This window comes from Lithobates pipiens, unplaced genomic scaffold (genome assembly GCF_037356315.1).
Source record: "Lithobates pipiens isolate NorthernLeopardFrog02 unplaced genomic scaffold, aLitPip1_a1.2 Scaffold_13, whole genome shotgun sequence".
Taxonomy (NCBI): Eukaryota; Metazoa; Chordata; class Amphibia; order Anura; family Ranidae; genus Lithobates; species Lithobates pipiens.
The window spans coordinates 165,823,843-165,849,634 of NW_027507718.1; the positions used below are offsets into that span (position 1 = coordinate 165,823,843).

At 48.0% G+C, this 25,792-nt stretch overlaps 1 protein-coding gene and 7 pseudogenes across 1 annotated transcript in view; all 8 read left to right on the forward strand.

Annotated features, from left to right (window-relative positions):
* The first annotated feature begins 4,978 nt into the window (after nt 1–4,978).
* Nucleotides 4,979–5,097, forward strand: LOC143979535 (5S ribosomal RNA; annotated as a pseudogene).
* A 107-nt stretch (nt 5,098–5,204) lies between these two features.
* LOC143979657 (5S ribosomal RNA) lies at nt 5,205–5,323 on the forward strand (annotated as a pseudogene).
* A 106-nt stretch (nt 5,324–5,429) lies between these two features.
* Nucleotides 5,430–5,548, forward strand: LOC143978747 (5S ribosomal RNA; annotated as a pseudogene).
* Nucleotides 5,549–5,654: 106 nt separating this feature from the next.
* On the forward strand, nt 5,655–5,773 carry LOC143978878 (5S ribosomal RNA; annotated as a pseudogene).
* Nucleotides 5,774–6,116: 343 nt separating this feature from the next.
* Nucleotides 6,117–6,235, forward strand: LOC143979000 (5S ribosomal RNA; annotated as a pseudogene).
* A 105-nt stretch (nt 6,236–6,340) lies between these two features.
* On the forward strand, nt 6,341–6,459 carry LOC143978834 (5S ribosomal RNA; annotated as a pseudogene).
* A 111-nt stretch (nt 6,460–6,570) lies between these two features.
* LOC143978781 (5S ribosomal RNA) lies at nt 6,571–6,689 on the forward strand (annotated as a pseudogene).
* Nucleotides 6,690–9,091: 2,402 nt separating this feature from the next.
* Nucleotides 9,092–25,792, forward strand: part of LOC143974429 (MAP kinase-interacting serine/threonine-protein kinase 2-like) — a 182,846-nt gene continuing 166,145 nt past the window's right edge. Inside the window, 1 exon segment of the mRNA XM_077475806.1 lies at nt 9,092–9,221. The gene's annotated coding sequence lies outside the window, so the exon portion shown is untranslated.

Below are 25,792 nucleotides of genomic sequence, written 5' to 3' on the forward strand. Positions count from 1 at the left end.
TGTGGGCCTGTCCGCTGTACTTTCGAAATGAGCGGACTGTTCCCGCTCGGAAAGTCCGCCCATTTCGAGCGCGTGTACAGGTAGGCGGGGCCCGCGAAGGAGACGTCGCGGGCTCCGCCGCCTGGAATGGGCTTAAAGGGGAACCCCAACGCCGAAAAAAATCGGCGTGGGGGTTCCCCCCAAGTCCACACCAGACCCTTGTCCGAGCACGCTACCCGGCCGGCCAGGAAAGGGGGGCGAGCGAGCGCGCCCCCCCTCCTGAGCCGTACCAGGCCGCGTGCCCTCAACATGGGGGGGTGCCTTGGGGAAGGGGGGGGCCGCGCGGCCCCCCCACCCCAAAGCACCTTGTCCCCATGTTGATGAGGACAAGGGCCTCTTCCCGACAACCCTGGCCGTTGGTTGTCGGGGTCTGCGGGCGGGGGGCTTATCGGAATCCGGGAGCCCCCTTTAAGAAGGGGGCCCCCGGATACCGGCCCCCCACCCTATATGAATGAGTATGGGGTACAATGTACCCCTACCCATTCACCTGTGAAATAAAGTGCAAATAAAAACACAACACAGGGGGAAAAAATATTTTATTGCACAGCCGGGGGTCTTCCGTCTTCGGGGGTCTTCTCGCCGGACTCCTCCGCTATGTGTGTGTAGCTCTTTTGCCAGCGGAGGAGTCCGGCTTTCTTCCTCCCCGCCGCCGGCCTCTTCTCCCGACTTCGGGGGTCTTGTCCCCCTCTTCGGTTCTTCTGCCGGGCCACCGCGCCTGGTCCGGTGGCCCGGTCTTCTGTCGCCGTCTTCCGTTCTTCTGTCGCCGCCTTCGGTTCTTCTGCCGGGCCACCGCGCCTTCTTGTAGCTCTTTTACAGGCGGTGGCCCGGTCTTCTGTCGCCGTCGCCGCCTTCCGTTCGTGTTCTTCTTCTTGTTCTTCTCCTGGAGATGTTGACTCGACGAGCTCTCCGGCCGGAATGCCGGGGACGCGCTGTGCGGTCACTTATATAGTGACAATGGGGCGGGGTCACATGGTATATGTCACATGGGTTGGTCACATGGGTTGATGTCACATGGGGACTATGACATCGTAAGGGGGCGGGGTCACCATGTGACATCAACCCATGTGACATATACCATGTGACCCCGCCCCATTGTCACTATATAAGTCACAGCGCAGGGCGGCTCTGGCATTCCGGCCGGAGGGAGCGACGTGTCAACATCGCCTGGAGAAGAACAAGAAGAACAAGAAGAAGAACACGAACGGAAGGCGGCGACGGCGACAGAAGACCGGGCCACCGCCTGTAAAAGAGCTACAAGAAGGCGCGGTGGCCCGGCAGAAGAACCGAAGGCGGCGACAGAAGAACGGAAGACGGCGACAGAAGACCGGGCCACCGGACCAGGCGCGGTGGCCCGGCAGAAGAACCGAAGAGGGGGACACGACCCCCGAAGTCGGGAGAAGAGGCCGGCGGCGGGGAGGAAGAAAGCCGGACTCCTCCGCTGGCAAAAGAGCTACACACACATAGCGGAGGAGTCCGGCGAGAAGACCCCCGAAGACGGAAGACCCCCGGCTGTGCAATAAAATATTTTTTCCCCCTGTGTTGTGTTTTTATTTGTACTTTATTTCACAGGTGAATGGGTAGGGGTACATTGTACCCCATACTCATTCACATAGGGTGGGGGGCCGGTATCCGGGGGCCCCCTTCTTAAAGGGGGCTCCCGGATTCCGATAAGCCCCCCGCCCGCAGACCCCGACAACCAACGGCCAGGGTTGTCGGGAAGAGGCCCTTGTCCTCATCAACATGGGGACAAGGTGCTTTGGGGTGGGGGGGCCGCGCGGCCCCCCCCTTCCCCAAGGCACCCCCCCATGTTGAGGGCACGCGGCCTGGTACGGCTCAGGAGGGGGGGCGCGCTCGCTCGCCCCCCTTTCCTGGCCGGCCGGGTAGCGTGCTCGGACAAGGGTCTGGTGTGGACTTGGGGGGAACCCCCACGCCGATTTTTTTCGGCGTTGGGGTTCCCCTTTAAGCCCATTCCAGGCGGCGGAGCCCGCGACGTCTCCTTCGCGGGCCCCGCCTACCTGTACACGCGCTCGAAATGGGCGGACTTGCCTCCTCCTTACGTGGGCGAGTCCGTTCATTTCAAAAGTTGAGCGAACTGTTTGCCCAACCTTGTTCGTCAAACAGTCCGCTCGTGTGTGGGCAAGTCCGCTCATGCAAATTTTGAGCGGACTGTTTGACAAACTGTTTGCCGAACAAGGTTGGGCGAACAGTCCGCGCGTGTGTACGCGGCCTCAGTCCCTATATCGATGAAGGACTGCTGCAGTATAGGGCAGCGGTCAGCAGTAGTGCACCTCAACCCTATGTATTGTGGACCGATACCAGTCCTTATAGAATGGCAGACTGTACCTCACTCAACCCTATGTACTGTAGTACCCTATACCTTAACAGTCCTTATAAGGACCTTTGTGGACCAAGTAGGTTGTGTGTGAGTGATTAGCAGACTGTACGTCAGTCCCTATACCGATGAAGGACTGCTGCAGTATAGGGCAGCGGTCAGCAGTAGTGCACCTCAACCCTATGTATTGTGGACCGATACCAGTCCTTATAGAATGGCAGACTGTACCTCACTCAACCCTATGTACTGTAGTACCCTATACCTTACCAGTCCTTATAAGGACCTTTGTGGACCAAGTAGGTTGTGTGTGAGTGATTAGCAGACTGTACGTCAGTCCCTATACCGATGAAGGACTGCTGCAGTATAGGGCAGCGGTCAGCAGTAGTGCACCTCAACCCTATGTATTGTGGACTGATACCAGTCCTTATAGAATGGCAGACTGTACCTCACTCAACCCTATGTACTGTAGTACCCTATACCTTACCAGTCCTTATAAGGACTTTTGTGGACCAAGTAGGTTGTGTGTGAGTGATTAGCAGACTGTACACCAGTCCCTATTCCGATGAAGGACTGCTGCAGTATAGGGCAGCGGTCAGCAGTAGTGCACCTCAACCCTATGTATTGTGGACCGATACCAGTCCTTATAGAATGGCAGACTGTACCTCACTCAACCCTATGTACTGTAGTACCCTATACCTTACCAGTCCTTATAAGGACTTTTGTGGACCAAGTAGGTTGTGTGTGAGTGATTAGCAGACTGTACGTCAGTCCCTATACCGATGAAGGACTGTTGCAGTATAGGGCAGCAGTCAGCAGTAGTGCACCTCAACCCTATGTATTGTGGACCGATACCAGTCCTTATAGAATGGCAGACTGTACCTTACTCAACCCTATGTACTGTAGTACCCTATACCTTACCAGTCCTTATAAGGACTTTTGTGGACCAAGTAGGTTGTGTGTGAGTGATTAGCAGACTGTACGTCAGTCCCTATACCGATGAAGGACTGCTGCAGTATAGGGCAGCGGTCAGCAGTAGTGCACCTCAACCCTATGTATTGTGGACCGATACCAGTCCTTATAGAATGGCAGACTGTACCTCACTCAACCCTATGTACTGTAGTACCCTATACCTTACCAGTCCTTATAAGGACTTTTGTGGACCAAGTAGGTTGTGTGTGAGTGATTAGCAGACTGTACATCAGTCCCTATACCGATGAAGGACTGCTGCAGAATAGGGCAGCGTTCAGCAGTAGTGCACCTCAACCCTATGTATTGTGGACCGATACCAGTCCTTATAGAATAGCAGACTGTACCTCACTCAACCCTATGTACTGTAGCACCCTAGACAGACCAAGTTACCAGTCCTTATAAGGACTTTTGTGGACCAAGTAGGTTGTGTGTGAATGATTAGCAGACTGTACCTCAGTCCCTATACCGATGAAGGACTGCTGCAGTATAGGGCAGCGGTCAGCAGTAGTGCACCTCAACCCTATGTATTGTGGACTGATACCAGTCCTTATAGAATCGCAGACTGTACGTCACTCAACCCTATGTACCGTAGCACCCTAGACAGACCACGTTACCAGTCCTTATAAGGACTTTTGTGGACCAAATAGGTTGTGTGTGAGTGATTAGCAGACTGTACATCAGTCCCTATACCGATGAAGGACTGCTGCAGTATAGGGCAGCGGTCAGCAGTAGTGCACCTCAACCCTATGTATTGTGGACCGATACCAGTCCTTATAGAATGGCAGACTGTACCTCACTCAGACTGTAGCACCCTAGACAGACCAAGTTACCAGTCCTTATAAGGAGCTTTGTGGAACAAGTGGGTTGTGAATGATTAGCAGACTGCAGCAGAAGGGCAGCAGTCAAGTATACTATTCTTTCTATATTTGGAAGAAAGAATATTATACGTGTACAAGCCTATTACCATACCACTGATACCAGTCCTGAAAAGAACCTTTGTGGAACTAATAGTAACAGCTACTGATTAAACTGACCCTCACTGCCTCACACACTGCTTCCTGCCTGTCCCTATATAAACTGACAAAACAGAGGCTACTGGAACAATAACTGGAATAGCACTTTTGTGGACCTGATAGTAACAGCTAATGATGATGACTAAAGAAGACAGAAGAAAGAATGTAAAATGGCCACCGGATCGGGTGTATTTATAGGTTAGGGGGAATGTCCAAGTGTCCATGTGCTGTAATGTCTCAATTGGCTGTCCTGTACCCCATGATGGATGTGTCATCATAGGTCAAAGTTCTTTTACACAGTAAATGCGGAAGTCCGCCGGGCGAACGGCGCCAATAGTCCGCCAAACGGGCGGACCGCGAACAGCCGAAATTCGCCGCGAAACGACTGCTGGGCGAACCGTTCGACCATCACTAACCCTGAATGCAGCCGATCTCGTTTGATCTCAGATGCTAAGCAGGATCGGGCCTGGTAGGTACCTGGATGGAAGACCACCTGGGAATACCAGGTGCCGAAGGCTTTTTTTTAATATGTTGTTGGCGTCGACGACCTGTTTATTTTTCTGCTTGTTTGCCAAGGTGACCATCTAGGTGTTTGTCAAGAGGGTTGAGAGTGGCCAGAGAGGTCGCCTGCAGCCACATCACCTTGAATGCGCCCGATCTCGTCTGATCTCAGATGCTAAGCAGGATCGAGCATGGTTAGTACCTGGATGGGATTCCTCCTGAGAATACCAGGTGCCGTAGGCTTTATTTTAATATGTTGTTGGCTTCGACGACCTGTTTATTTTTCTGCTTGTTTGTCGAGGTGACCATCTTGGCGTTTGTCAAGAGAGTTGAGAGTTGCCAGAGAGCTCGCCTACGGCCACATCACCCTGAATGAGGCCGATCTCTTTTGATCTTTGATGCTAAGCAGGGTCGGGCCTGTTTAGTACCTGGATGGAAGACCACCTGGGAATACCAGGTGCCGGAGGCTTTTTTTAATATGTTGTTGGCTTCGACGACCTGTTTATTTTTCTGCTTGTTTGCTGAGGTGACCATCTTGGCATTTGTCAAGAGGGTTGAGAGTGGCCAGAGAGCTCACCTACGGCCACATCACCCTGAATGCGCCCGATCTCGTCTGAGCTTGGCTGCTAAGCAGGGTCGGGCCTGGTTAGTACCTGGACGGAAGACCGACTGGGAATACCAGGTGCCGTAGGCTTTTCTTAATATGTTGTTGGCGTTGATGACCTGTTTATTTTTCTGCATGTTTGCCGAGGTGACCATCTTGGCGTTTGTCAAGAGGGTTGAGAGTGGCCAGAGATCTCGCCTACAGCCACATCACCCTGAATGCACCCAATCTCATCTGATCTCGGATGGTAAGCAGGGTCGGGCCTGGTAAGTACATGTATGGGAGGCCGCCTGGGAATACCAGGTGCCGTAGGCTTTTTTTTTAATAAGTTGTTGGCGACGACGACCTGTTTATTTTTCTGCTTGTTTGCCGAGGTGACCATCTTGGCGTTTGTCAGGAGGATTGAGAGTGGCCAGAGAGCTCACCTACGACCGCATCACCCTGAATGCGCCCAATCTCGTCTCATCTCAGATGCTAAGCAGGGTCGGGCCTGCTTAATACTTGGTAAGTACATGTATGGGAGGCCGTCTGGGAATACCAGGTGCTGTAGACTTTTTTAATATGTTGTTGGCGTAGACTACCTGTTTATTTTTCTGCTTGTTTGCCGAGGTGACCAGCTTGGCGTTTGTCAAGAGGGTTGAGAGTGGCCAGAGAGCTTGCCTACGGCCAAATCATCATGAGTGCGCCTGATCTTGTCTGATCTCAGATGGTAAGCAGGGTCGGGCCTGGTTAGTACCTGGATGGGAGACCCCCTGGGAATACTGGGTGCTGTAGGCTTTTTTAATATGTTGATGGTGTCGACGACCTGTTTATTTTTCTGCTTGTTTGCCGAGGTGACCAGCTTGGCGTTTGTCATAAGGGTTGAGAGTGGCCAGAGAACTCGCCTACGGCCACATCACCCTGAATTCACCCGATCTTGTTTGATCTCGGATGCTAAGCAGGGTCGGGCCTGGTTAGTACCTGGATAGGAGACCGCCTGGGAATACGAGGTGCCATAGGCTTTTTTTTTTTAATATGTTGTTGGCGTCGACGACCTGTTTATTTTTCTACTTGTTTTGCCGAGGTGACCATCTTGGCGTTTGTCAAGAGGGTTGAGAGTGGCCATAGAGCTCGCCTACGGCCACATCACCCTGAATGCGCCCGATCTCATCTGATCTCAGATGCTTAGCAGGGTCGAGCCTGGTTTGTACCTGGATGGGAGACTGCCTGGGAATACCAGGTGCTTTAGGCTTTGTTTTAATATGTTGATGGCGTTGACGACCTGTTCATTTTTCTGCTTGTTTGCCGAAGTGATCATCTTGGCGTTTGTCAAGAGGGTTGAGAGTGGCCACAGAGCTCGCCTACGCCATATCACCCTGAATGCGCCCGATCTCTTCTGATCTCAGATGCTAAGCAGGGTCAGGCCTGCTTAGTACCTTGATGGGAGACCCCCTGGGAATATGCCGTAGGCTTTTTTAATATGTTGTTGGCGTCGACAAACTGTTTATTTTTCTGCTTGTTTGCCGAGGTGAAGAGCACTGGAGAGAGTGGGGGTGAGTGGGGAGCACTGGGGGGGAGAACAGGGGGGGCACTGAGGGGGAATGGAGACCACTGCGGGGGAGAGCACTGGGGGGAGAGCTCTGGGGGGACTGGAGAGCACTGGGTGGAGAGCACTGGGTGGAGGGTGGAGAGCAGTGTGGGGAGTGGAGTGCACTGGGGGGGAAGAACAAGGGGGGAGAGCACGGGGGGAATAACATGGGGGAGAACAGGGGGTAGAGCACTGGGGAGAGTGGCGAGCACTGGGGGGGAGGGAGTGAAGAGCACTGGGGGGGGAGCACTGGGGGGGTGAAGAGCACTGGGGGAGAGCACTGGGGGAGTGGGTGAAGAGGACTGGGGGGAGAGCACTGGGGGGTGTAGAGCACTGGGGGGGAGAGCACTGGGTGGGAGAGCGGGGGGGTGAAGAGCAGTAGGGGGGTGAAGAGCACTGGGGGAGAGCAGGGGGGAGAGCGGGGGGTGAAGAGCACTGGGGGGAGAGCAGGGGGGAGAGCGGTGGGGTGAAGAGCACTGGGGGGAGTGGAGATCACTGGGATGGTGGCTAGAGAAGGGTAAGGAGAACTGGAGAGCAGGTTGGGGGGGCAGAAAGAACAGGGGTGGAGAGAACTGTGGGGGGGGGGGGGGGCTGGAGAGTGTGGTGGGGGAGGAGAGCACTGGGGGGCAGGGAGCACAAGGTGAACTGGGGGGGAGGGGCAGTAAAAGAAGTTGGATAGGAGGATCAGCAGGGGGGCTGCATATAGAGGAAATGAGCTTTCTATATTCCTCCATGCAGCTGCTGAATGCTCGATTCTCCTCCTCTCCCTCCTGCAAGCACGCAGCGATTGCATGGAGGAATTTCCTCTATATGCAGCCCCCCCGATGATCCTCCTATCCAGGCACACAGGGCGGGCTGTACAGGCAGCATCTCATCCTCTTGATCACAGCGCTGTCTGGCCCTGTGTTCGGCGGCCGCTCTGTAACACGCCCCCTGCCCCCCCCAGACCGCCTTGTGTAAGAGGAGAGAGAATCAACATTCCGCCTATCACACAAGCTGGTCTGGGGGGGGCGGGGCTGTGTTACAGAGTGGCCGCCGAACATAGAGCCAACCAGCGCTGTGATGTGCAGTAGGGAGCACCAATGCAGCCGCAAATAAAAGCGGCTCCAGGGCAGGCATCCTACCAGGAAATCTCCCAGTATCCCGGTAGGCCAGTCCGGCCCTGGTTGAGCTATGGTATGTTCTTTCTTTGTTTTTCATGGGTTGAGGAGCCAAGCTGAACAAAACGAGAATCTGAATGTAGTACCAATGTGCTGGCTCAACAATGGATACCTGTGACAGGGGAATGGTGTGCCGACCCAGCATACCCAGTCGATTCTCCCTCAGCATCACGCTGGCACGACACAACAGGAGAGACAATCGGGTGACACCACCGGAGATTCTCCCCATATGTCAGCCAAGCTTGGGGGGCCAGACACATGGATGGGTGGGAGAGGGGCTTTTCCGGTAGGGGCGGTGCCCCCTAGTGGACAGGCTGCCACTGGCTGTTATTGTTCACTTTCACCACTAAGGATGAGCTCTGGCGTGTTCGCACAGCCCATGTGCAAAGCCCGCCAGGAATTTGTCACTGCGCCGTCCTGATGCGCGGCTGCAGAGATCGGTAAATGTCTCACTGCCTGTGATTAGCGCAACGTGGGTTGTGCGAACACGCTGGAGCTCATCCTTATTCACCACCATAGGAGCAAGCTCTCAAATGCTTTGAATCACAGAAAGAGCTCACTTCTGTGGTGGTGAATAGTAACTACTGTATCTTATGCAGCCACACATCTAATGTTTGCTGAGCTGCAATATATTAAAACTTTTGGGTTTAGATATAACTGAATGTCTAGCTTCCAGCTACAAAATAGTCAATTGGACAAATGATTATTTTTGGTTGCTTTATTTGTCGCACTACTATATCGGCAATGTTTTTATTCTTCTGACTTCCAGAAGTACATGATTTCACGTTCAGAAATCCAGAGAGCTGCGCATGTCAAACTGGTTAAAACTAGACTGTAGGAAGCACACAGCAAACAGACTGTATTAGAATCACGTATAGAGGAAGCAGGCCATGTCATGTGAGTGCAGCGTCCTATCAGGGCCGAGCCTTGCTTCGGACACACCCCTTTTATGAAAATACAGGGAGTCAGCCGTCTCTTGTAAATAGCAATGTAAACCTGAGAGCTGTGCCACTTCACTGCGGGGCCCTGGAAACATGTAAGTGTCCGAGCTTATGGCGGAGAAAGAGAGCACGCGGTGGCGAGCCTGTACTATATATATATGGTGGAGTTACAGTAGGCATTGGTGGACGTTGTTGTTTGATATGGAGGCTAATATTTCGTAACGGGAAGTTAGCACAGAGTGTGACAGTGCCTTCACAGTCTGCAATTGGACGTAACACTATAGCAGAAGAGTTTAGAGTGTGTGCCATTTCTGTAGGACGGATGACGTAAGTTAATTTAAGGGAGGAGGAGATATGAAGCAAAATAGGATTTCAATATTGAAAACAATGCGTAGGTGAAGTAAATAAGCAACACAATCTATTTGTGTAACTCCAGTGTAGGTTGTTGTTTATATGTGTGTGTTTTTTATTTATTTTATTATATATTATGTATGTATGTAAATAGTAATAGTCAAGCCTACCCTGTTGACAGCTCTGTTCTAAGAAAGAAAGGTTTGTTTGTACAACTATCAGCTGGTTAAAAAACAAAAACAAATTCTGAATTACAAAGCGTTAAACAATCCTTGTTTCATTCTGTGTTGGGGCTTATTTACGTCTATGCATTGGCAATCTAGCTGCAATTTATTTGCAGTTTCTCAACGCACATTGTTAAAACGCGCTATCGTACAATTTCACGTAGAATTGAAAGAAATATTGGACAGGTCATCTATTCCAAATCGCACTATGAAACAGCAAAGATATGTAAACACTTTTTTTTTTTTTTTTTTTTTATCAGGACTATGTGCACACACGTTCTAGCGTGTTACAGTGGTACAGTTTTTTAACTGGGCCTTATGGGATTTCAGATGACTGGTAAATCCATTTATGATTCATCTGATGTGGGGTGGTGGGGAGAAGATCCTTTTCTTAATCTGATCGTTTCAGCTGAGTGTGTGTTTTTATGTCCAGAGTCGGTGTGATATCAGGAATCAGCCGGATCCCTTCTTCTCAGCCAGGATTGGTTGGACAGGGGGTGTTTGCAAAGGTTGCAGTATGTTAATAAAGAATAGTAAGGTGTGCCTGTTCCAGAACTGGGAAGGTTGGGGAAATTCTAGACAATTAATAAAGAAGCGTTTTAGCAAGCAGTGTGTACAGGAGTGCAAGAATTTATGACCACAGTCAGTGTGGAGGTACGCAGCGGGCAGTATGTGCAGGAGAAGGTATGAGAGTAAGTAATACAAGTACATCTCATAAAATTAGAATAGCATCAAAAAGTTAATTTATTTCAGTAATAAAATTCAAAACGTGAAACTCCTATTTTATGTAGATGCATTACACACACTGATATTATTTCTAGCATTTTCATTCTTTCAATTAGGATGATTATAGCTGCCAGCTAGCGAAAACCCAAAATTCAGAATACAGAAATGTTGGCTTACTCAAGAGTGTCTATGTACAGTATAGTATGCACTCAGTACTTGGTCGGGGCACCTTTTTTGTATCAGTGCAGCGTGGCATGGAGCCAATCAACCTGTGGCACTGCTGAGGGGTTATGGAAACCCAGGTTTCTTTTGATAGCGGCCTTCAGCAGACAGGAACATTTAGACCCCTTTCACACTGGGGCGTTTTTCGGGAGTTTTAGCTTTATAAAAGCGCCTGAAAGAAGCCGCAACTGCAATCCCAATGTGAAAGCCCGAGTGCTTTCACACCGAGGTGCTGCGCTGGCAGGGCGTCAAAAAAAGTCCTGCAAGCAGCTTCTTTGCAGCGCTTTTGGAGCGGTGAATACAACGCTCCTAAAGCGCCCCTTCCCATTGAAATCAATAGGAAGCACCTGTAAAACGCCTAAAAAGCACTATTGACAGTAGCGTTTTGTGGGCGCTTTTAACCCTTTATTTGGCCACTAGCAGGGGTTAAAAGCGCCCCAATAACGCTCGAAAAACGCTGGTAAAGCGCTGCTAGTTTAAGCTGCGCTTTTGCGAGCATTTTTCGGGCGCTGACATTGTGAAAGGGCTCTTAAAGCACTTGGGTTTTCACATTGGGACTGCAGATGAGGCTTCTTTCAAGCGCTTTACAGGCGCTTTTTTTAACGCCAAAGCGCCTGAAAAACGCCTCAGTGTGAAAGGGGTCTTAGCATTTTATTTAGAAATCGAGGTCCCAGAGTCTAGAGGAAAAGTGGAGAGACACAGAATCCAGCTTGCACGAGGTCCAGTGGGAAGTTTCCACAGTCAGTGATGGTTTGGAGAGCCATGTCATCTGCTGGTGTAGGTCCACTGTGTTTTATCAAGTCCAAAGTCGGCGCAGCCTTCTACCAGGAAATTTTAGATCACTTCATGCTTCCTTCTGCTGACCAGCTTTATATTGATGCCGATTCATTTCCCAGCAGGACTTGGCACCTGCCCACACTTCCAAAGGTACCAATACTTGGTTTAATAGAATAAAGGGGCGAATTTGGGACTTTAAATAAAGCACATATGTAGTGTGCCTCCATCCCTGGTTCAAGTACATAAAGAAGGAATTTGGGACTTTAAAATAAACTAATGAAATTGTGGAGGTGGATTGATAGAAAAACATTTAATAACATGCAAAGATGTAAAAAAAAATATCAACAATACAAAACAAGTAAAAGATATTATAATAATACATATATGTGTATATATATCAGCTTGGCAGCACATGGTAATGTAGAATAATTTATAGATTCCATATCATGTTGATGTATATTATACAGAATAATATAAACATGATTAATGTAGATGGTGAACTGGAGTGGTTACTAATGCGGGCATGTATCTGCATCCTAAATTTCTAACGCATTTTGTGTATGGACACTCATCAGGGGCGGATGTTCAGGAGTATCTATAAAGAATAAATATAATTAATCTCATATGGCACTAAACATGACATGGAGGAGGTAAGTGTGCCAGTCCTGGATACTTGCATATGATTAAATGCGATTAAAATATGGTGAGTATGGGGCCAGGGCCAGAAGGGTAGTCAGTTCCGGGAGCTGAGGTAATTTGAAGCCGCGTGCCAGTAGGGCGCATGCACAAAGCCCCCCCAGAACACAGATAGCCAGTCTTCACAGTGAGTCAAAATGAAGGATACGTGGTAACTGTCAGAGTCTATAATAAATGAATGGGGTATCACTGTGCTACATAATATTAATAAGAAACTCCAGTGAAGATAAATGGTGAAAATAATGAAAAAAATGCGTGTGATGATATACCAAAAGGCCCAGTTAGCAAGAATAAGAATATAAAGAGAGATGTGCAGAGACATCGGGACAGTCCTGCATCACCAAGACAAGTTGTAGAGGGAGGTGGCTGGCTAGCCAAGAAATAGTAACCTTCATGTGTATAACAAAGAGTAAGTGCTTCTGTGACGGGGGACATCTTAGAATGCGTGTCAAGGAAAACTGTGTCCGGAGAGAAGCCATATATACGCCCCACACAAACATCGACTCCTACCAGTGCCACGCTGGCATGTGATGTGCAAGGAGAGGCCTCGACTAAGCTGGTGAACACTGCCCACGAACGAGGCCCACATCTGTTTCGGCTGAGTGGGGAAAAACTCGTGCCCCACGTCATGATGCCTGGAGGACATCCTACGTGAGGCATGGTGACGTATTGCCGATGCGCTGTGGCTACCTGCCCAACGGCCCCAAACAGGGCGGTAGGAAGGGGGAAAGGGAGGATACGCAAAGTGCATTGCAGCTCCCGAGCAAAAGAGACATCGAAGCAGCCCGGATTGAAGGTCCGTTCTGAACATGTAGGCCCTTTACAAAATAATCTAGAGTGGGTGACTGGAGACAAAGAAAAGGCAAATTTATTAAATACTTTCTTCAGTTCTGTGTAGTATACAAAGGAGCATGGGGGAGCTGTGTCTGTACCATAATGGGGATGGTACAGACACAGCCCCAAATGATCCACAATGGCTCAAAAGTGATATGGCCCAGAAATATTTAGACAGACTAAGGCACCTGGACCAGATGGCATCCACCCACAAATCCTAAAAGTATTGAGCTCTGTCATTTCACAACTATTGTTTCTAATTTTTAGGGACTCATTAGTTACGGGAATGGTACACTGGATTGGCATAGGGGCAATGTGGTGCCTATATCTAAAAAGGGAACAAAGTCTTTATCAAATATCTATAGATATGTTAACTTCTATAGTCAGGAAGTCGGCATTGCATGTTATTATTGAGCTTATGATCTACCAAAACTCCCAGATCCTTCTCCACTACGGATTCCCCCAATTGTACTCCCTAGTATGTCTTGTCTTGGTGATGCGGGTCTGTCCCTGATGTCTCTGCATATCTCTCTTTATATTATTATTCTTGCTAACTGGGCCTTTTGGTATATCATCACGCGCACAGTTTTTTCATTATTTTCACCGTTTATCTTCACTGGAGTCTCTTATTAACCGCTTGCCAACAGACTCTTGTACTTTTATGTCGGCAGAATGGCACGACTGGGTAAAGTAACATACCCATACGTTACTTTGAATTTCCTGCCATGCACGCATGCGTGCTGCAAGCTCCTTTACCATGCCCGTGCGACCCGTGGACTCGATGTCCGCGGGAATACCTGCAATCGCGTCACGGAGCTGAAGAACGGGGAGATGCCGATGTAAACGCAGCATCTCCCCGTTTTGCCGATGTGTCCGCCATGATGTCGCAGTAAGGATAAAAATTGCTTTATTAATCAAAATGCCATAAATCTATCCCCTATTTTGTAGAGGCTCTAACTTTTGCGCAAACCAATCAATAAACGCTTATTGTGATATTTTATTTATTTATTTTAATCAAAAATACATCGAGGAATACGTATCGGCCTAAACTGAGGATATTTATTATAGTAAAAAAAAAGTGTGTATTTTTTTTTTTTTTTGTGGCTCAAAAAATAAAAAACGCAGAGGTGATCAAATACCACCAAAAGAGAGCTCTATTTGTGGGGGGAAAAAGGACCTTGATTTTGTTTGGGAGCCATGCTGCATGACCGCACAGTTATCAGTTAAAGCGACGCAGTGCCGAATCGCAGAAAGTGCTCTGGTCTTTGGCCAGAAAAATGGTCCGGGGATTAAAGTGGTTGTAAACCCTTACAAACCACTTTGACCTACAGGTAAGCCTAGATTAAGGCTTACCTGTAGGTCCAAGAAATATCTCCTAAACCTATACGGTTTAGGAGATATTTGCCTGAAGACAGGCACCGCTGTCTACGGCGCATGCGCCGTAGACAGCGGCGCGCAGGCGCACTGAGCGCGGCATTTCCAACAACGGAGCTGCCGCGCGTGTCGGCTCCCATGCGCATGCGCGGGATTGACGTCATCGTGGCTCTGCCGAATGACAGCGGCGGAGCTGCGAGTCCCCACCGAAAAGATGGATTACAGGGGACAGCGGTGACGGGCTATAGGGGACAGCGGTGACATCGCTGGCTCCTGTGTCAGGTAAGTGACACATAATGGGCTACTATGCGATGCATAGTAGTCCATTATGCTTTGCCTTTGCAGGGAATGAAAGAGGAAGTAAACCCATCAGGGTTTACTTCCTCTTTAAGTGGTTAATACTATGTAGCACACTGATACTCCATTAATTTATTATAGACTCTCTGACAGTTACCACGTATCCATCATTTTGACTTGCTGTGAAGACTGGCTATCTGCGTTCTGGGGGGCCCTGTGTGTGCGCCATGCTGGCATGAGGCTCCAAATTACCTTAGCTCCCGGGACTGACTACCCTTCTGGCCCTGGCCCCACAATCGCCATACTTTATCGCATTTAATCATATGCAAGTATCCAGGACTGGCACACTCGTCTCCTCCTGTCATGTTTAGTGCCATATGAGATTAATTATATTTATGCTTTATAGATGCTCCTGAACATCCGCCCCTAATGAGTGCCCATACACGAAACGCGTTTGACATTTTAGGATGCAGATACATGCCTGCATTAATAACCACTCCAGTTCATCATCTACATTAATTATGTTTATGCTATTCTATTGCAGTGTGTGTGTGTGTGTGTGTGTATGTATGTATGTATGTATGTATGTATGTATGATATATAAAATTAGACACACCTTCTCGTTCAAAGCCCTTGTACACACGGTCGGAGAATCCATCGGAATGTGTCCTATTGGACTGTTTTGTCGGATAATCCGACTGTGTGTGGTATGCATCAGACTGTTTCCATCGGAATATCCGTCGGACCAAATTTTCCAACTTGCTAGAAAGATTTTCCGACAAACTGGTCCGATCGGACATACTCCGATCATGTGTAGAAAATTCCGATCGGACAAAGTGCCACGCATGCTTAGATCAAATTCCTACATCAAAGCTATTGTCTACTAGCCTGAACGTAGTCCCATCGTAACGAAATTATGTCATCACGTTCTGAAAGATCGGATTTTCCGACAACTTCGTCCGACCGTGTGTATGCAAGAGTTTCGGACAAAATCCGACGGATTTGGTTGTTGAAATGTCCGACCGTGTGTACAAGGGCAAAGAGTTTTCTTTATTTTGATGACTATGAAAATTGTAGATTCACACTGAAGGCATCAAAACTATGAATTAACACATGTGGAATTATATACTGAACAAAAAAGTGTAAAACAACTGAAAATATGTCTTATATTCTAGGGCAGTGATGACGAACCTTGGCACCCCAGATGTTTTGGAACTACATTTCCCATGATGCTCACCTACACTGCAGAGTGCATGAGCATCATGGGAAATGTAGTTCCAAAACATCTGGGGTGCCAAGGTTCGCCATCACTGTTCTAGGGTCTTCAAAGTAGCCATCTTTTGCTTTGATTACTGCTTCACACACTCTTGGCATTCTGTTGATGAGCTTCAAGAGGTAGTCACCTGAAATGGTTTTCACTTCACAGGTGTGCCCTGTCAGGTCAATGCCACACAGAGTTCTAGCAGCAGTCGCATCTCTAGAACTACTGTTAAGTGGAGACTGTGTGAATCAGGCCTTCGTGGTAAAATAGCCGCTAGGAAACCACTGCTGAGGACAAACAAGCAGAAGAGACTTGTTTGGGCTAAAGAATACAAGGAATGGACATTAGACCAGTGGAAATCTGTGCTTTGGTCTGAGTCCAAGTTTGAGATCTTTGGTTCCAACCACCGTGTCTTTGTTCAACGCAGAAGAGGTGAACGGATGGACTCTACATGCCTGGTTCCCACCATGAAGCATGGAGGAGGAGGTGTGATGGTGTGGGGGCGCTTTGCTGGTGACACTGTTGGGGATTTATTCAAAATTGAAGGCATACTGAACCAGCATGGCTACAACAGCATCTTGCAGCGGCATGCTATTCCATCCGGTTTGCGTTTAGTTGGACCATCATTTATTTTTCAACAGGACAATGACCCCAAACACACCTCCAGGCTGTGTAAGGGCTATTTGACCAAGAAGGAGAGTGATGAGGTGCTGCGCCAGAGGACCTGGCCTCCACAGTCACCGGACCTGAACCCAATCGAGATGGTTTGCGGTGAGCTGGACCACAGAGTAAAGGCAAAAGGGCCAACAAGTGCTAAGCATCTCTGGGAACTCCTTCAAGACTGTTGGAAAGCCATTTCAGGTGACTACCTCTTGAAGCTCATCAACAGAATGCCAAGAGTGTGCGGAGCAGTAATCAAAGCAAAAGGTGGCTACTTTGAAGACCCGAGAATATAAGACATATTTTCAGTTGTTTCACACTTTTTTGTTCAGTATATAATTCCACATGTGTTAATTCATAGTTTTGATGCCTTCAGTGTGAATCTACAATTTTCATAGTCATGAAAATAAAGAAAACTCTTTGAATGAAAAAGTGTCTAAACTTTTGGTCTGTACTGTATATTCTAAAATGTGTGTATGTATGTATATAAATATACACTTGTTTTGTATTATTGATATGTATTTTTTACATCTTTGCATGTTATTTTAATGTTTTTCTATCAATCCACCTCCACAATGTCATTAGTTCCATTTAAGGTCACAAATTCCTTCTTTATGTACAGGCAGTCCCTGGACAGAAAGTGAGAAGAAATCTTCTGAACAGGGGCACAGACAGCAAAACACATGACACAGGGGTGTTAACCCTTCCCTAACTTATCCAAAAGCTTAAAAATTATTTGTTTGGCTGGAGCTACACTTCTAAATCTACATGGTCCGACTTACGAACAAATTCAACTTAAGAACAAAATCACAGTCCCTATCTTGTTTGTAACCCGGGGACTGCCTGGTTTAATGATCATGGTATCAATGTGCTTGATTGGCTAGCAAACTTATCTAACCTAAACCCCATAGAGAATCTGTGGGGTATTGTCAAGAGGAAGATGAGACACCAGACCCAACAATGCAGACAAGCTAAAGGCAAGCTATCAAAGCAACTTTGGCTTCCATAACACCTCACCAGTACCACAGGCTGATCGCCTTCATGCCATGCCGCATGAATGCAGTAATTCATGCAAAAGAAGCCCTGACCAAATATTGAGTACATACTATAATGTACATGGACATGCTTTTCAGTAAGCCAAAATTTCTGTATTAAAAATCCCTTTCTTTATTGGTCTTATGTAGTATTCACTGTCATCTCTGTCCCGCAGCAGCTCCTCCTCTGACCCACTGTTGACTCACCGACAGTCTCATTCACTTTATTGGGATAGCTGATGATAAGGCAGTGACACAACAAGGTGAGGAACGGCAGCAGGGGAGTAGTTGTCCGTTAACAGGTGCTGCCATGATGGATCTGAAATGACAGGACAAATTTTTGCTGGTAGTTAGAATCTTCACTTGCCGCCTGCCAACTTCAAATGACGGACCCCGATCTCTGTAAACAGCCAATGATGCGGCTCTTTAACCATGGGATCAGCTGTGTCCAATCACAGCCGGTCACATGTTAATGCGTAAGTGCCGTTAATCGGCTCACACTGACAGAGTGTGTGGTTAGGAGTGCCGATCAGCGATATATCTCCCCGCAGGGCAGGTAATCAGGGCACTGCTTATCAGTGACCTCATTACAGAAAAGCCCCAGCAGTGCCCCCAATCAGTGCGCATTAGTGATGCCAGTCAGTGTTGCCCACCAGACTCATTTTAGTCATACATTTAGGCCAAAATGTATTCAGCCACGTCTTTGGTAAAAATGTCAGTAAGCATAAATGTATTGGTTTGCACAAAAGTTATAGTGTCTACAAACTAAGGAACATTTTTCTAGAATTTATGCAGCCTTTAGTTTGACTACCTATATCTTTTCTTGAGGTGCTAAATGGCAGGGCAGTAGAGCCCGTTGAATATTTTTTATTTTTTTATTTTTTTTGTCACAAGTAATTGTGTAATAATTTAATTTTAATTTTTTTTATTTTTCAAAGTTGTCACTAAATGATCTATTATTTACACATGCCATGGTTATATGGAATTATGGCCCAAAATGCATTCTGCTGATTCTCCTGACTCTGGGGATACCTCCTGTGTGAGACTTTTTGGGACCCTAGCCGCGTACAGGATCCCGAAAACCAATCACCGCCTTCAGGATTTCTAAGGGGTCCTGTGGCTAGGGTCCCAAAAAGTCTCACACATGAGGTATCCCCACTACTCAGAAGAAGCAGCAGAATGTATTTTGGGGTGTAATTCCACATATAATCATGCCATGTTTGAACAATATATCATTTAGTGACAACTTTGCAAAAAAAGAAAAGTGTAATTTTCCCGAAACTTGTGGTGGCAAAATATAAAATATTCCATGGACTCAACATGCCTATCAGCAAATAGCTTGGGGTGTCTACTTTCCAAAAAGGGGTCATGGGGGGGGGTTGAACTATACATGGCATTTTATACACATTTAGAAGCTGATGTCACACGTCACCCACTCTTCTAACCACTTGAAGATTTACTTTGAACCCCCAAACGTTTTATATATATATATATATATATTTTTTTTTAAAGAAAAGGCCCTACAGATTTAAAAATGGTGAGTGTTGCAATTATTATTTTTTCACACAGTATTTGCGCAGCGATTTTTCGAACACTCTCCTGAATGTGGGAGTTTTTGTGCGGTTTCAGAAAGTGTACCACACCTGAGGGACATAATATAAGTCTATAACTAGGCGCAGTTAACCCAAGAAAGACACAAATGCACTGTGCTGCAGGACATCGGTGTGAAAGCAGCCTGCTAGAGGGCTCAAAAAGGCAAGCATGACCCATTCAAGTGAATAAGGTCCCTCTGCAAGTGTCCTGCAACTTTGTGCAGTACAACAAACAATTGGTTAAAGCAGGCAACGTTGTATTGCTTTCTCACCATTGCTTCCAGAGTGTCCCCCTTTACTTGAAGGGGTTGTAATTGGCAGGCGGTAGCACCCACCAAAAGCAACACGGGGTTTAAAGAGGAGTTACAGTCTCCTGTTAAAAAAAAAAAACTGTAGCTGCTGTCTTTTAAACAGCCACTCGCCTGTCCCACGATCCAGTGGTGTGCTCACCCCAGTTGGTTTCATCCACTGTCTTATTTCCACGGTGCCGGCATCTTCGGTACCTGACCCATAGCTTTAGAGCTGGGTGCCCACTGTGCATTGGGAATGGTGGATATAGTCTTGTGGGACCTGGCACGCGTCCCAGAAGACTGCAGGGAGGGAGGAGAACTTCCACTTCAATCGCCTAGGCTTGAACTGTATACAAAGCATTGGAGAGGGGGATATAAGGTTAGGAACCTCAGGCAGCTGGAATCAAAATGGATTTTTACATTAGATACCTTTTCACCAAGAGAAATGAATATAGAATTTGATCTCAATTGTTTTCTTAGCAATTTTTAAAATGGAGTACAGAAATTAATATAAATCTCCCCTTCCTGATTTCATTACATCACTCTTTCCCTTGGATTTTATATATAATTTATGCTATTTTTAATTTTATTTTATATTTTTCTCACACGTTACTTTATAGTGCATTTTATTCTACGTTTTTTTTATATAGAATATTTTTTTTTTTCCTGCATCCTGGAAAATTTTTCCCAAATACAAACTATAAGTATCACTGGATTACCATATCAATTGGTGGATATATATGGACTAAATATTACTTCACATAATTGTTTTATTTTTATATATGTGTGTGTGCGTGTATGTATGTATGTGTATATATATATATATATATATATATATATATACACACACTCGAACTTTTTTTTTTTTTTTAGAATTTTGGGGTTTATATATTTTTAATATGAATTTTTTTAGATGATATATGATGAAAAATATTTTTAATATGATATTGATGTATGTATTAATATGGAACACTATCCCTTCCAGTCCAGATTTATTCCTATTTTCCTTTTTCATTTTTATTGGTTATTTCCCCAGTTGAAAGTTTTTTTTTTTTTTTTTTTTTTTTTTTTTTGTTTTGTTTTTTCCCTGGTATACTTATGTGTAGGGGTGCAACGGATCGTCACCGATCCGTGATCCAAACGGGTCACCCTGCTCGGATCGGCACATGCCGCGATCTGCGGTCTCGGCCTTAGGAAAGGCCGCGGCTTTGGCCTAGCTCCGAAGCGGTGGCCATCTTTCTACACCGAGGCTGTTTACACGACGGAGCGATCACTTGTAAACAAACCGGTGTCATGACATGACTAATATGTACAGTGGAGGGTAGAGATCCAGAGATGGAAGCAGCCATCCCTGCAGTACCCAGCAGTACTCTGCAATACCCTGCCGATACCCTGCCTAGCAATACTCAGCAATACCCTGCCTGCCAATACTCTGCGATACCCTGCCTTCCGATACTCTGCGATACCCTGCCTTCCGATACTCTGCGATTCCCTGCCTTCCGATACTCTGCGATACCCTGCCTTCCGATACTCTGCGATACCCTGCCTTCCGATACTCTGCAATACCCTGCCGATACCCTGCCTAGCAATACTCAGCAATACCCTGCCTTCCGATACTCTGCGATACCCTGCCTTCCGATACTCTGCGATACCCTGCCTTCCGATACTCTGCGATTCCCTGCCTTCCGATACTCTGCGATACCCTGCCTTCCGATACTCTGCGATACCCTGCCTTCCGATACTCTGCGATACCCTGCCTTCCGATACTCTGCGATTCCCTGCCTTCCGATACTCTGCGATACCCTGCCTGCCAATACTCTGCGATACCCTGCCTTTCCGACACTCGGCGATACCCTGCCTGCCGACACTCGGCAATACCCTGCCTGCCGACACTCGGCAATACCCTGCCTGCCGACACTCGGCAATACCCTGCCTGCCCAAACTCGGCAATACCCTGCCTGCCCAAACTCGGCAATACCCTGCCTGCCAATACTCAGCAATACCCTGCCTGCCAATACTCAACAATACCCTGCCTGCCAATACTCTGCGATACTCAGCAATACCCTGCGATACCCTGCCAGACAATACTCTAGCAATACCCTGCCAGACAATACTCTAGCAATACCCTGCCTGCCAATACTCTAGCAATACTCAGCAATACCCTGCCTGCCAATACTCTAGCAATACTCAGCAATACCCTGCCTGCCAATACTCTAGCAATACTCAGCAATACCCTGCCTGCCAATACTCTAGCAATACTCAGCAATACCCTGCCTGCCAATACTCTAGCAATACTCAGCAATACCCTGCCTACCAATACTCTGCGATAGTGATGGACGAACTTCGGGCCCCATTGACTTCAATGGGAGGCGAACTTTGCAAACCTACAGGTCAAATTTGCAGCCACAAAATAATTACTAGCTGTGCAAACATAGTCCTACCACATGGCCAATGACATAACACATGTATGAGGTGAATCTGGGATCGACAACTACAAGCATTCTTTTTTCATATGTGAAATTGTGACAATTCAGGACTGTGGCGAGCATGAAGGCAATGGAGGAGAGGGAAGGTCAGGGTAGGCAAAGAAGAGGGTGCAGGAGATGATCACCAGCAGCGTGACATACAGCAATGACACCTGCACCATGATAGAGGGCATTGACATCAGCAGCGTGACATAAAGCACTGACACCAGCACCGTGATATACAGCATTGACACCTGCACCGTAAACAGCCCCAGGAGTAAGTCAGCATAGCACAGGGATGGTGGGAGCCCCTCATAATGAGCATAGCACAGGGATGGTGGGAGCCCCTCATAATATGCACAGCAGAGGTACAGCCCCAGGAGTAAGTCAGCATAGCACAGGGATGGTGGGAGCCCCTCATAATAAGCAGCCCCAGGAGGAAGTCAGCATAGCACAGGGATGGTGGGAGCCCCTCATAATAAGCAGCCCCAGGAGTAAGTCAGCACAGCACAGGGATGGTGGGAGCCCCTCATAATATGCACAGCAGAGGTACAGCTCCAGGAGTAAGTCAGCATAGCACAGGGATGGTGGGAGCCCCTCATAATAAGCAGCCCCAGGAGGAAGTCAGCACAGCACAGGGATGGTGGGAGCCCCTCATAATGTGCATAGCACAGGGATGGTGGGAGCCCCTCATAATGTGCATAGCACAGGGATGGTGGGAGCTCCTCATAATGAGCATAGCACAGGGATGGTGGGAGCCCCTCATAATGAGCATAGCACAGGGATGGTGGGAGCCCCTCATAATGAGCATAGCACAGGGATGGTGGGAGCCCCTCATAATAAGCAGCCCCAGGAGGAAGTCAGCATAGCACAGGGATGGTGGGAACCCCTCATAATGAGCATAGCACAGGGATGGTGGGAGCTCCTCATAATATGCACAGCAGAGGTACAGCCCCAGGAGGAAGTCAGCACAGCACAGGGATGGTGGGAGCCCCTCATAATAAGCAGCCCCAGGAGGAAGTCAGCACAGCACAGGGATGGTGGGAGCTCCTCATAATGAGCATAGCACAGGGATGGTGGGTCCCATACTGGAGCTAGGGGGGGTGATACATTCGGGAGCGGCACATCGTCCTGCACTTGTGGGTCCCACTAGGTCAATGGTGCGGATCTGGAGGGCCGTGGTGAAGCGATTCCCTGGCCCTAGTAGGTGGTCCCCCCGCTGTCCCTTGTGGGGCACAGCACAGGGATGGTGGGAGCCCCTCATAATATGCACAGCAGAGGTACAGCCCCAGGAGTAAGTCAGCATAGCACAGGGATGGTGGGAGCCCCTCATAATAAGCAGCCCCAGGAGGAAGTCAGCATAGCACAGGGATGGTGGGAGCCCCTCATAATAAGCAGCCCCAGGAGTAAGTCAGCACAGGGATGGTGGGAGCCCCTCATAATATGCACAGCAGAGGTACAGCTCCAGGAGTAAGTCAGCATAGCACAGGGATGGTGGGAGCCCCTCATAATAAGCAGCCCCAGGAGGAAGTCAGCACAGCACAGGGATGGTGGGAGCCCCTCATAATGTGCATAGCACAGGGATGGTGGGAGCCCCTCATAATGTGCATAGCACAGGGATGGTGGGAGCTCCTCATAATGAGCATAGCACAGGGATGGTGGGAGCCCCTCATAATGAGCATAGCACAGGGATGGTGGGAGCCCCTCATAATGAGCATAGCACAGGGATGGTGGGAGCCCCTCATAATAAGCAGCCCCAGGAGGAAGTCAGCATAGCACAGGGATGGTGGGAACCCCTCATAATGAGCATAGCACAGGGATGGTGGGAGCTCCTCATAATATGCACAGCAGAGGTACAGCCCCAGGAGGAAGTCAGCACAGCACAGGGATGGTGGGAGCCCCTCATAATAAGCAGCCCCAGGAGGAAGTCAGCACAGCACAGGGATGGTGGGAGCTCCTCATAATGAGCATAGCACAGGGATGGTGGGTCCCATACTGGAGCTAGGGGGGGTGATACATTCGGGAGCGGCACATCGTCCTGCACTTGTGGGTCCCACTAGGTCAATGGTGCGGATCTGGAGGGCCGTGGTGAAGCGATTCCCTGGCCCTAGTAGGTGGTCCCCCCGCTGTCCCTTGTGGGGTAACCCGTTGCTTCCCCACTTCAGAACCATCCCAGATCCGCAGCTGTGGATTAGGTACGGTATCAGGACTCTGGGAGATGTAATTTCCAATGGGGCTCTGATCCCCTTCCGGGAGCTGGTGGAGAGGCATGCTGTACCTGGTAGTATGCTTTTTCGGTATTGGCAGTTGCGGCATGCCTTTAGAGCTCAGTTTCGGGAACCGCCCATCCTTGAACTTGATGCACTTGAGGACCTCCTAGCTCAAGACTCAATTAAGAAGCCCCTCTCGGAATTATACTCAGTGTTATTTATTAGCTCGTCCTCTAGGTTGGAAACTCTATGGAACAAATGGAGGGGAGACATTCCAACTCTGGATAGGGAGGACTGGGAGGACTGCCTGGAGGAGAGTGTTAGGCTGTTAATATCTTCTAAGGACAGGTTGATACAAACGAAGGTCTTACATAGGATACACTTTACGCCTCAGAGGCTGCACAGAGTTTTTCCGGACAGGTCTCCACTCTGCCCTAGGTGCCGCTCCTGTGAGGGCTCCTTCTTGCATATGTTCTGGACTTGTATATCGCAATATTGGTCTGCAGTGATGGACTGTATTAATGCGCGGCTCCAGCTAAGTGTCCCTCTGACGGCTGAGCTGGCTCTCTTGGCCATACATGACGATGTACAGAGGCCCAGACCCACCAAAACCTTGATTTCGTTATTACTATTTTATGCCAAAAAGCTAATTCTTCTCAAATGGATCTCGCCTCTTCCACCTACTAGGAGGGCCTGGGAAAAGGCTGTAGATGCTGTACTGCCAATGTATAAATTGACTTATGCTAGTAGGGGCTGCCCGCAGAAATTTACAAGGGTGTGGCAACCGTGGGTAACAGATTTTATTTTCCTGACTCCTGGAGGGTTGGGGGTGAGAGACATTTTTTCTTTCCACTACTACTGCCCCTCTTTCTCTCCCCCCCCCCCCCCCGCTTTTATCTTCTTTCTATTGTCCCTTATCTGGGGGTATGACTTTGGTATTAATAAGATGGATGAATCTGTGGTTTCTTGCTCTGATATGTGTTATACCTTGCATCTGTGCTATATAGTATTTCTTGTACTACTTGTATTTGCTTTGCTCTATCACTAATAAAGACCAACCCTTTTTTGTTAAAAAAAAAAAAGGACTGCTGCAGAATAGGGCAGCAGTCAGCAGTAGTGCACCTCAACCCTATATATTGTGGACCTATACCAGTCCTTAAGGATTAGCAGACTGTACCTCACTCAACCCTATATACTCTAGTACGTTATACCTTACCAGTCCTTAGAAGGACCTTTGTGGAACTAGTAGGTTGCGATTAGCAGACTGTACCTCAGTCCCTATACTGATAAAGGACTACTGCAGCAGAAGGGCAGCAGTCAAGTATAATATTCTTTCTATATTTCGAAGAAAGAATATTATACAGTGGTGTGAAAAAGTGTTTGCCCCCTTCCTCATTTCCTGTTCCTTTGCATGTTTGTCACACTTAAGTGTTTCGGAACATCAAACCAATTTAAACAATAGTCAAGGACAACACAAGTAAACACAAAATGCAATTTGTAAATGAAGGTGTTTATTATTAAAGGTGAAAAAAAATCCAAACCATCATGGCCCTGTGTGAAAAAGTGATTGCCCCCCTTGTTAAAACATACTATAACTGTGGTTGTCCACACCTGAGTTCAATTTCTCTAGCCACACCCAGGCCTGATTATTGC